Source organism: Nomascus leucogenys, chromosome 7b (assembly GCF_006542625.1).
Source record: "Nomascus leucogenys isolate Asia chromosome 7b, Asia_NLE_v1, whole genome shotgun sequence".
Lineage (NCBI taxonomy): Eukaryota > Metazoa > Chordata > Mammalia > Primates > Hylobatidae > Nomascus > Nomascus leucogenys.
The window spans coordinates 31,648,272-31,659,635 of record NC_044387.1 but is presented as its reverse complement, the minus strand read 5'-3'; positions in this window follow the sequence as shown (position 1 = coordinate 31,659,635).

The following is an 11,364-nucleotide window of genomic DNA, read 5'->3' as shown; positions in this document are numbered from 1 at the left end:
TAGTTATCTTTGCTAAAAGATATGAATACAAAAGCTGTGCATCCATAGTGAACTTAAGTCAGCATGGGGCTATAATGAAATTATGCTTTACATTTAATTAAGGTTCATGGAGTTACCATAACAAACTATAGAAGCTAGAAAGCTGTGTTTTTTTCTATTGTGTCTCCTCCAGCATAGCTTGATTTTTATCAATAGGGTGTTGACATCATTTCCCTTCTAAGTGTCCATTGTTTAACTCTGGTGGAGAAGAACAGGAAAAGGGCAAAATATTTATTTATATAAAAAACTCTAGGCAGGAAAATGTTTTCTTGGGTACTTTATTTCCTCATTGTGAAACATGAGGTTCTTATAAAAAGATAATGATGCTGTTTTACATCTTGATACATCTATTAACCCATATCACAGGCTAAAAGCATGGTAGCTTTCTTCTATTCATGGAGTTATCACCTTACCTCCACATCACTTTTTTTTTCTTAGTTGACAGATACTAATTGTGTTCATTTATGGGGTACAATGTGATGTTTTCATCTATGTATACATTGTAGAAAGATTTCATCAAGCTAATTAATGTATCCACCTCATATCACTTTTGACAGACACTTTTTGTTTTAAATATTACTTTTTCTTCTTTACCAAATTCCAGAATGATATTTTGATATGAGGATTCCCTGAAATTAAAGAAAAAAAATCTAATACACTCATGTTCAATGAATACTGAGTTGTCTTCTGAAATTCAACAATCCTTTCTTAGAACAAATCCGGCTAAAATGGAAAGGATTAAACTTCGAGATGATCAAAAGATTGGAGAAGGCTTGGGGTTTAGTTCGACTTAGAAATCAGGGAGAATAAATTAATAATGAAAAAGTAATAATTCCTAAAAGTATGCTTTAATCCCTGTTTTTTCTCATTGCCATTGTCTCTTTTTCAGAAATGGGGCTCAGAAAACAAGGGCAGAATATGATCTTTTGGATCAGACTAGAAGTTACTTTTCTCTATATCCTTAATGATAGTGCATTGTGAGACATTTCTTTGGCCAATAGTGAATCTGAGGTTAATTCTTTCACCTAATAAAAAATTAAACATTTATTGAGGCCTACCATGTTTTAATCACTCAGCTAAGTATTTTACTTGCATCAGTCATTTTATCCTCACAAAAACTCTGATAGAACACTGGTTCTATTATTAACCCCTATCACAGGCTAAGGAACATGCATGCTTGCCTAAATCATAGAGCTGGGATTCAAATCCGAGCAGCCTGACTTCACAGCCTTCACTCTTAAAAACTGCTGTACTGATTACCTAATGTGAGATGCTATTCACCAAATGCACCTGTTCTTGGTGGACATTAATTTAAATGTATTTAAGAGAACATGATAGAAAATACATGCACTCACACCCTACCACCACCTCTACCTGGTTTTTTTGTTTTTTTTTTTTTTTTGTTTTTTAAGGCAGGGTCTCACTTTGTCACCCAGGCTGGAGTGCAGTGGCACAATAACAGCTCACCGCAACCTCCACCATCCCGGTTCAAACAATACTATCACCTCAGCCCCCGAAATAGCTCAGACTATAGGCATGTGCCGCCATGCTCAGCTAATTTTTAAATTTTTTTTGTAGAGATGGAGTTTTGCTATGTTGCTCAGGCTGGTCTTGAACTCCTGAGCTCAAGCAATCCACTGGCCTTAGCCTCCCATAGTACTGGAATTACAGGTGTGAGCCACTGCAACTGGCAAACCTCTACCTTTATGAAAACAACATATTTATCACCACCAAGATTCCAGGCACTATGTTAATAATTAGAGATACATGGGTGCAGCACACAAACATGGCACATGTATACATATGTAACAAACCTGCACGTTGTGCACATGTACCCTAAAACTTAAAGTATAGTAATAATAAAATTAAAAAAAAGAATTAGAGATACATAGATGTAAATAGTGCAGAGATTTTTTACTTCCTCCTTCTCAAAGTCTGGTCATGGAAGAAATTTCTCTATTACTTATTTATTGGATTGTATGGTTTTTAAAATCACTGTGCAGATTCATCTAAGATCATAAATTGAAATGAGCTCGAGAATAATTCTTAGATGCAGCTGACATGAAAATCTTATTTAACGCAATAAGCACGAACGATATTTACACATGACTGTATAGTGATAAATTATTCATATTGTTCCATAATAAAAATGCTGTGCCTTTTCATCAAGCAGGGTATAATATCTGACTGATAGGTACACGATAATTTTAATCCTATAGTATCCTAATAAACTTTTCCTTCAGTTTACAATCCCAGTGGGTGCTATAGGTACTAACACAGTAGCCTTATGTGAAAAGCATTCTTATGGGATGATATAAAACAAACACACATAGGCTTGAGGGCTAGAAGGTAGTGTTTTTATATCACATCTGAACTTATAAGCAGTGAGACATTAAGCTAGTTACTTATCCTTTCTGTGTCTGGTATTAAATAATAAATGAGAGGTAAGTAAAGCACATGACAGCACGAGTGACTAGCACCATGTCCATCACAGCATGGGCTCTCAATGTACACCAGTCTCTTTTGCTAAGCCCCCAGATCTTGCAGTATTCATGGTCAAATGCAAGGACGCTTAGTATAATATCTACAAAGAATGCTGTTGGTAGTGTCATCGTAGAAATGTACTCAATGGGAATAATATTATAAAGTTGGAATCAAGCAGACTTGGCTCATGTCTTTCCCTTGTTTCATATTCTTTCCAGATCCCTGGAAGAGGCGGTCCTTTACCCTCATTCCATTGTGTTTTCCTACTGGAACTTTATAATGGAGAAATGATATTCCTATGACTATGCCTAGCCCTGGAGGCATATGGACAACGACTGTGCTTGGGTCTTTCCAGCTCAGATATGGTGCCTATTAGGGGAGCATTCTAAAATATGAAAATTAAAGAACACACACCAGATGAGCCCTGATCTGAACCACTAGCCTGATTATCTTTTCTTCTTGTCTATGGCCACTGAAATATTCTGTCGAGGTTTTAAAATCCAACTTCTCATGGGACCACAGGCCCAGAAAGAGGACATGTCTTGCTCAGAACCTGGAGTGTAACTTGGGTGTTCTCACTTCCAAACTGTTTTTTACAGGCAACATGCTGTTAGCAATGTTCATGTGACTGGCATACAGTGAAACAGCCCTGTGGCCTGATCTCTGTACTGATTCACATGTAAGGAACTATCAGTCAAACAACTTTGAGCAATAATATATATCTTTACTGTGAGTTTTCCTTTAGGGAAAGCTCAGAGGATTTATAGGGTACTTTATTCAGCATGATTTCTTAAAAATCATCTGGAGGTTTTTACTATCTACAGAATTTAATTGCTATGGATTGTGTCCAGCGCCCACCCTCAATTCTCATGCACATGACCCCTCAGTGCTGTTCTCTTCCATCCACTTCCATCTACCCATCACCATCCCTCTAGTGGGAAATACCATCCTTCTCTGACTCAGAAGCTTTTATTGCAAGAAACAACTCCTCTAAAATTAGCAAAGTAATGTCCTCATCACCTTACATTGACTTATATTTATGATTATTAAGTATTTCAGTTCTCTCCTACAAACTTATTAAAACAAGCAGTGGAGCCAGGCGCAGTGGCCCACGCCTCTAATCTCAGCACTTTGGGAGGCTGAGGCAGGCGGATCACCTGAGGTTGGGAGTTCGAGACCAGCCTGACCAACATGGAGAAACCCCGTCTCTACTAAAAATACAAAATTAGCCAGGTGTGGTGATGCATGCCTGTAATCCCAGCTACTGGGGAGGCTGAGGCAGGAGAATTGCTTAAATAGGGGAGGCGGAGGTTGTGGTGAGCTGAGATAGAGCCATTGCACTCCAGCCTGGGCAACAAGAGCGAAATTCCGTCTCAAAAAATAAATAAAACAAGCAGTGGGACATTAAGCTAGTTATCTACCTTTTCTGTGTCCTCATCTGTCCAAATATGGATACATGTCTCTTACCTCATGTGGTATTAGAAGATTTATAGGGCACTTTATTAGTGAAATTAGTTAAGTCATTGTTTTCTTGGGCACTAATTGGGGCAGGTGGGCTATTTCAATGAATAGCCAATGGAGCCACTAAAACCTGACTCCCAATCATTGTCTACAAATAAAAGCACAAGGTATAAGGGTATAGTTGGGATTTCTAGCACGTTTCTGGTTTGAAGTTAGTACAACTTACTGCATTTTGACTTTATTTATTCATTTATTTTGTTCTTGTTTTATATGTCTATTTTCTTTACTAGATCTTGAGAGGTTTGGGCCAGAGCTGGGTCTTATTGTTTTTGTCCTGCAGGCCTAGTAGTTTACCTAGTATTGGCTGCCCGCTCAATAAATGTTCAGGAAAGAATGGTTGGATAAACAGATACAGATGTCCATGAAAACTATTTTTTTTTTTGTAGGTATTGAGTACAAGGCAGAGCAAGAGTAGCATAGGTCTGACTTTCCTAAACATAATCTTTCCCTTCTTGACACCCATCACCAGTGAACACAGACTCTTTACCCAAATTAACAGCCCACCAGCCCAAGATAATGGCACAAGTCTGAATTGAGTTGTGCTTATGATATCCCTCCCTCATGGATCAGCCCACTCCTCCTTTAAAATTCTATGCAGGGACTGCAGTGCCAGCCAGCCCCTCTCATTCACTGTCTGGGAACACAGTGGCAGTTTTCCCTTTTGGCCTATTGTTAGAGTCAGTGGTGGCTAGCAGATCCCATCTGCCTTACTCAGCTCTGTCATCCTCTTTGCATGGTCCTCAGCTGTGTGGGCACTTCTCAGCAAGGCTGGCTGGGGAGTAATCACTCCCTCTCTTCCCAGCTGCCTGTTTTCCTGGAAAGCATGCCGGGTCTCTGTTATCTCTTCTCTGTATAAGTAGTTTATCTACCAGGCCAGTAAATTCTTTAGATTTTGCATACCACATGGTTTCAAAAGTAGCGTAGATCTGAATTCCCCAAACCTGCTCTTTCCCTCCTTTACCTCCATCACCAATAAACACAGGCTCTCTCTCTGAACTGAAAGTTACCCAGCTGTGCCACAGGGAGATAAATTAGCAATTTCCCAGCCAAACAGCTCAATAAGGGTGAGAGCATATTAACAAGATGGGCTGTGGCTGTAGCACCTAGGTTGCAAATCCAGTTTTGAAATCACAAATGTACTTTAATACCATAAACAGATACCATAAACTTTTTGAAAATTCCATATCCCTTATCTGATTGAGACTGATCCACGTTATCTCAACAGTTAATGGCAATGCATTTTAAATGTAACAGGAGGCAAATCTAGATACTTTATAGAATATGAGTACACGGAAGGAATTTAAAAAAGCAAAACACTCTACTGGCTTATCTCAATTACAGTCTTTAGAAAAAATAGAGTGATTCCCAAAGAAAAATTTGACATAGTGGCCAGTTGATGGTTCTATGGCTCTTAACAACTTATATACTCAGCTTTCAAATTAAATGAAATAAATTGATTTTAAAGTTCAGTATAGTTTGAATCAAGATGAACTGATGAAAAAAAGCAAAATAACTCTCAATGTTCTCAAAATTGCTTTCCACTAATATCAAAATAAAAGTGAAATTGAACATTGGATAAACTAATTTGAATGTATAACATTTCACTACCAAACAAGCATTCTCCTTTTATAGGTGAAAGCAAACAGCTGCCTATTTACATTGTGATATGAACTGATGTGATTGCAAGGGCTTCTCACCTGGATACGTAGCCGACATACCTGGCCCATGGGAATTTCCAAGAAACAGATTTCCTTTGTTATGTTTGTTATGTTTTTTTTTTCCCTATTCCAAAGTTAACAACATCATATTTTTATACCAAGGCAGTGGTTCAATGAGTTAGCAACTACCTACATTTAAAGAAAACTGATAGTGAATTAAATGCAACATATAGTCATTATTGAAGGAAATGAATCCAAAAACCAATTATTTTTAATACCAGTGTTATTACATTAGGTACTAGTACCTAATGTATTAGTAGTACCTAATGTATTAGCAGGTGGTTTGTAATCACCTGCTACATTTCATGTTCACTTAGTATGTCACATTGCTAGTAAATTTATGTATCATCAAATGTACAGCAGGAAGAAAATCTATCTTATTGAAAATAAAATTAATAGAAACCAAAAGTGGTTTTTAAAATGCTAGTTCAGTGGCCGGGCGCGGTGGCTCACGCTTGTAATCCCAGCACTTCGGGAGGCCGAGGCGGACGGATCACGAGGTCAGGAGATCGAGACCACGGTGAAACCCCGTCTCTACTAAAATGCAAAAAAATTAGCCGGGCGTGGTGGCGGGCGCCTGTAGTCCCAGTTACTCGGAGAGGCTGAGGCAGGAGAATGGCGTGAACCCGGCAGACAGAGCTTGCAAGGAGCCGAGATTGCACCACTGCACTCCAGCCTGGGTGACAGAGCGAGACTCCGTCTCAAAAAAAATAAAAAAATAAAAATAAAAAAATAAAAATAAAATGCTAGTTCAAAGAAATTGTGATTGTTTTATGCTTTTCTAAAGCTCATCGGGCACAGGGGTCATTTCTAAGAGCAACTTTGTACCATATTAAGTAAACATGCATAATAAGAAAGACTAAATTATCCTGTGGTATCAATCATTGTATAATTTTGGAAAACTGCTGGCCTCTGGGCAATAGAAAAACAAGTACTACAGTCACAAATAAAATTCACAGAAATCTTCTCAGGATATTAAATTGCCTATAGAGCTCTTGTATAGTAGAAAGTACCAACATATTAAATAATATCCAAGAAATGTGTATATGAGTTTTCCATCCAAGAGTCTAAAATGGAGCTACTTAATCAATGCCATAATTTTTTCATTTAATGATAGTTACTCTTCACATTAAATTCTAAACTCTCATCTTTTCATCTCTTCTCTATCTGTCCTAATTTCTTTTAAGAGAGTTTCCCCAACTTACAGCACTCTTGTATTATGCTAAATTAAATTACAAATAACTCTATTCACTGTCTAGTTAAATGACATTAAACAATGCAGGAACTATCTGGAACTATGTTCCTTTTGGGTGCTGCCATCAATAAAACTAATTGGCAGTTCTAAAGCTTTTCAGTAATGTTTTTCTTTATAATGATACCCTTACAGTGATACAAGAGTCTCAATTGTTTTCATTCCTTCTCCAGTAAATATGTGTTGACTGCCTGTTATGCAAAGGCATGATACTGATGTTATCACAAAAAGACTAAATTACATTAAAAATTAATAGTTAAATAAATCTTATAACAATTTGCAAAAAACGGTAGCCAAAAATAGGCAGGTATCTTCAATCTTAATATTAAATAAATAAAATTTTTTAAAATAAATTAACATTTTTCAAATATCCCCAGTGATTAAACAAAATGCCATGTTGAGGATGTGATTGTTATAATTGGTCCAACTTTCTTGAAGAACCATTTGGTTTTATGTTTTAAAGTACTAAAATGTGTGCTGTCCTTAATCTACAAATCTTATCTCTAAAAATATTTCCTAAGGAAATATTAACAAGTATGCAAACATTTATTTATAAATATTCCATTAAAGTTTTATTTATAGTACAAAAAATAAACATGACTATCTATATATAAATAATGTTTCATTCAAATAGTAAAGTAATGTTGACATTAAAATAGCAATGTACGTTATATATATTTACTGGTAAGGAAGGATGCTTAAGTTTTATTTTGATTGATAAGAGTAGGTAATACAGGTGGCAAATTATAAGCAATTTGTGTTAAAAAATGTTATATGTATATAGGGAGGTAGTTAAAATATATAAGCCATTAAAATATTTAGAATGGTTTTCTCTGAATAATTGAGTTATAGGCAATCTTATTTTTCATCTCTAACAACTTTCTCTGATTTTCTATAGTAATTATGAATGTTGTAATTTTTTTAAAAATTTCTAAAATAAAAATTAACTTAGAAAACTAAGAATTCATTACTGGTATATTCATTCACTATCTACTCAAAAGATAACAAGCAAAAGTATTTTATTTCACAGCTAAGCTTGAAATAAATTTTGTAAATTCTTTAAACACAATATTGTTTCACTTGCACAACAACATCCCTTACTTTCTCTAATAATCATCCAAAGTTATCTTCTTCTACATAGTCTTTGTGGAACCATTTATAAGAACTCCCAGTCATAATTGGAAGGGCAGGCAATAACAAAAGCAGAGAAACTCCAAGAAATCATGAAAGATTTGAAGGAATTATCCCAGGAAGGGAAAAACAAGGAAGGCCTTCAAGGCAATCATTGGTACTGCAGTGACTCTCTGTCATTGTTGCTAAGGGACATGATAAGAAAACACAAATGCAGTCTGGTAATCCCAGAAATGAGTTCTTGGCTGATCAGTAGAAAACCATCCTGTTTACTAGTAAAATGAATGCGTACATTCTGTGTGTGATCTGTGTGACCTGTGAAGCAGAGCTTATCATTTCTTCCGGAGCATCATTCCATCCCCGTCCACTGAGTGGAGACTCATGATCAACATTTTCTCACTAGGAGTCATATTTTCCCAAACAGGATCCATGGAAAATTGACAGATAAATGCCAAACACACATTGCAATATCATGGCATCCTATGTCCAAGGTCATGTCCCTGTGAACTGTAATCTGTATAGATTATTAACACCTAAATATGTAAATTTTATGAGGAGCGAATCCATATCTTATTCACCACTTACACCTAGCACCACATAGAAAGAATATAATCAATTAATACTTATTGAATGCATGAAGATTGACTAATAGATGAAATTATGAATTAAATTAAAAATTTGGGTTATAAACTAAGAAGAAAGTACAACATTACATATACAATATGATTGCAGCTATGTGAAACATTTGCATCTGGGAAAGGTAATTTGCAAATATTTGCATATGAGGGGAAGAAGGGTATGAATTGTTGGAGGGGGGCTCCTTTATTTCTTGTTTCTTCCATCCTATTTTCAAGAATAGAGATTTGATAATGAGTTCTATAGGCTTCTTTCAACCTTGAAGAAGAGAGTAGAACTGAGAGATGTCAAGGGTTAGAGTGTGAAGTTAGAGGCCCTGAAAACTTCCTGGAGTTGCCACACCAGCCTTGGGCCAATTACTTCAGACTGCTTATCTAGGTTTTTACTTATTTAAGCCTGCACTCTTTGGGTTTTTTGGTTGGTTGTTTCTGCTGTATGCCTCTGAACCTAATCCTAATCAATCTGTCATTCAAAAGAATCTAAGATTCATTCTATATTTAGCATAAATAAACAATTACAAGTGTTAATTATAATTTTAAACTAAGTATGAATATTTTTATTATTCATAATATAGCTTGTTATACTACATCACTGAATATCATGTATTACTTTTAATATTCTAAACCTGTTATTTATCAAAGTATTTACCAAAATGAAAAATGGTACACTACAATACTTTGTCATTGTTAGTAATCATTAAATTTAAATGTTTTGTAAATAGTTAAACAGTTTCGGTTCATATTTTTCTTCTGTTTCCGGTTGATTTTCCACCCTAACAATCAGAGCAGTCACTTTTATTTTCAGTTTTTTCTCTTTGTTTCAGGACCATCATGTTCCACTCATGGGAACTGGCTAACTCTATTTAGTTTTGGCAGTCACAATATATGTTCCCAGGACAAACGGCCCATGTACACTGTGAATTGCATACACAATTCCCAGCTCAGAATAATGCTACATGTTAACAAGCAGATGCACACAGCTGGCTTTTTAAAAGACTTGGCAAAGTTCACCCTGTTCAGCTTTCTTAGGCTCAATTCTTACAGGATTTTTCTGAATATTTTACATTGGCCTTACTTTATACTAGAAGATTTAAATTGAGAAAAAAAGAAAGCTAAACACACATGGTGCATATACAATGATTAAGTCCCAGAGTTTTTCTTTTTTAAGACTTGGATGATCCAAACTTCAATGTCACCATTTCTAGAAATAAATATTGCAGATGCTGCTGATAACAAATCAAGTATAATGAGGCATTAAGAAATGTCAGAAATGTTTATTAAAATATGTGCTAATTATGTGGAATAAAAAGCAAAAAGTAGATTTTATTTTGGCAAGCCAGAGAGAAAATATGGGAGCATGAAAGAAATGCAAACTTTGCAAAGATTCTGGTTTACTATATACAATAAAAATAGCATGTAATTTTTAATTTTTTTTTTGTACCGATTCTATGCTACACAGTTAAAAGAGAGTAGCTTCTGCTTAAAAGTTTATAATGGTCACAACTCAAATAGACAAGAGGGAGGGAAGGAGGGAGGGAAGGAACGAAGGAAGGAAGGAAGGAGGGGAGGGAGGGAGGGAGGGAGACAAATCAGGTACAATGCTTTGCACGAGCAATGTTACAATTAATTTCTCTAGCAAGCATGAGTTTCCAGTGAATGCCAAGGACATCATCATTAGGTTATATATACATGAGCCATTAAAAACAGATGTGCAATGTTCAGATATGATTCATGAGTTATATTTTAGTAATTTTTATTAATGTACATAAGGATATAAAAGTTAATTGATTTTGCACACATTTTCATGACAATAGAATGTTTAGTTGGGAAATTTTTCACTAGGATAATGCATAACTCAGTGGTCACTAGTTATATCAAGCTAGTGGTATTACAGTTAACAATTTTTCAAAACTATGATTATGAATATAGTCAGAAAAGGTAACACATAGGACAGTAAATTAAGAGTTAAAACTATAGGCTCAGTTCAATGGTTCCTTCTCTAAAAAGCCTATCCTTCAGCCTGACCTGCTTTCTCTAAACAAATAGCTCACATTAAAATTATGCGTAGGTAAATTTTACATGAGTCATTGTCCCAGCATCCTACATAGTCTCTTTTCCCCCAATCTTGTTCCTCTTTAATCTAGCTATTCTCAAACCTGAGCATACATTGGGATCATCTGAAACATTTCTTAAAACACATAGTGGTGGGCTCCTATCCCCATAGTTTTTGATTCTGAGGATCTAGAGGATCGAAAATTTGCATTTCAAACAAGTTCCCAGGTGATGCTGATTCTATTGGTCCCGAAAACATTTGGAAAACCACTGATTTAATTTTTTCTCTATCCAGGAGACAGAGAGAGCTTTAAAAATACAGACCAAAGGATTAAAAAAAATGTGGTATACATATACAATTGAAATACTAGTCAACCTTAACAAAGAATGAAATCCTGCCATTTGTGACAACCTGAATGAAACTGAAGGACATAATGCTAAGATACACCAGACACAGGACAAATACTGTGGAATCCACTTACTTATACGAAGAATCCTAGAAATGGCAAACTCATAAAAGTAGAGAGTAGAA